Genomic DNA, 1746 nt, shown 5'->3' with positions numbered 1-1746 from the left:
AGCTGTGGAAAGAATTAACTATGAGTTGTCCCAGCTCATTGTGAATTTGGTCCTGAATCACACAGAACACAAACAGAAAGCACGCATCCATTCTGCTACAGCAGAATCAAATTAATGGGTAGTTACAGCTACTGCTTTTTCATTGTCTTAGTCTCATGAACCTGAAAAGAAAGGGTTTTCTGATATTTAAAATACTGTGTGAACATGGGGATGCCACTGCCACACTGAACCACTTTAAACCATCCCTACACAAAGAGTGAAACAACAAATGAGTCTCCACTGTGATAGAGAAGACTGTACCCCTCAGTGAGAGCAGAGCCTTTCTGGTTCACATTTATTAGCAGTGCTGGTAATAAACATTTACATTGTGGTAGCGCCTAGAGGCCCTATTTGAAAGCTTGTCTAGAAGTGCTATTGTACCTGGGCACTAAACAACTCTGAAGCAGCACATCTGTCTGCCAGATGTTTTATTTTCTTAGAAGCTGCCATTTCAAAAAGCCTTTTGCCTCCCCTAACAAACTTCAATAAGGATCTTCAAGAGCTTGGCTTCGTCATCCTTCCAAGGAGAATCCACAGTTAAAAGTGCAAAGAAACAAGGAAGGAGAGCACTGCTGGAGCTAGTGAGGGACACCAGAGCAGTGCAGAATGCTCTGAAGACAGAGGGCTCTGGAAGAGGGCACTGACCTCTGCCTGCTTCATCCCTCCAGGGCTGCCTGCCAGGGCACTGGGGCCAGTGCAAGAGCAGCATTGCATGGATGTGGCCAGCAATGGGGTGCAGCAGTGGGATTGGTGGTGTCTATTCCAACTTTCATTGACTTTTGGACCCTGAAAGTTTGTACAGGAGTCGTGGGATTTGTCTTCTCAGGGTTCAAAGATTGGTATCTATGGGCAGAAAAACAGACTGAGGGGGACTTTCCACTTTCTCCCACTTCTGCCCTCAAAAGTCATGAGCTGTTCCTCCTCTGCTCAGCGCTCCGGGGTCACACAGCTCAGTGGCTGGAAATCCTGTCCCCTGCTGAAAGCAGCAGCTGGGAAGTGCCAGGAGGATTTCCCCCTTACCAAAGCTGCCCTGGGCCACAGCAGCACGGGCACTGTGAAGGATCCCTTCACTCCTTTGCTGTGACACCACATTTGTTCCAGCAGGCCAAGGAGCAGGCCAGGCAGAGCAGGGATGGAGCAGGGGACAGCAAGGGGGCAGCAGGGACAAAGAACACAAAATTCACAGAATCACTGGGTTGGAAGAGACTTTTAAGGTTATCGAGTCCAACCCAGCCCCAACACCTCAACTAAACCCTAGCATCCAGTGCCACATCCAGACTTTGTTAAACACACCCAGGGACGGTGACTCCACCACCTCCCCGGGCAGACCATTCTTGTTCTTTATCACTCTTTCGGTGAAAAACTTTTTCCTAACATCCAACCTGAAGTTCATTTGGTGCAGCTTAAGACTGACTGTGTCCTCTCGTTCTGTCAAGCAAGAACACTGCGGGGACAGAGCAGGGACACAGCGAGGCAAGAGCAGGGACGCTGTGGGCACAGTCTGAGGACATGAAGGGGACATAGCAGGGAGCCCGCGGGGACGGAGTGAGGACACAGCAGACGGACAGGAAGACGGAGCGGGGACACTGAGAGGACGGAAGGGCGACATGAAGGGGACAGAGCAGTAAAGAGAGCGCGGAAAGACCGGTAACAGAGCGGGGACACGAAGCCGCCACAGCAGGGACACGGACAGAGCACGGACAGCCC

The sequence above is a fragment of the Geospiza fortis genome, unplaced genomic scaffold, assembly GCF_000277835.1.
Source record: "Geospiza fortis unplaced genomic scaffold, GeoFor_1.0 scaffold425, whole genome shotgun sequence".
NCBI classification, from domain to species: Eukaryota; Metazoa; Chordata; class Aves; order Passeriformes; family Thraupidae; genus Geospiza; species Geospiza fortis.
Note: the sequence above shows the minus strand (reverse complement) of the source record.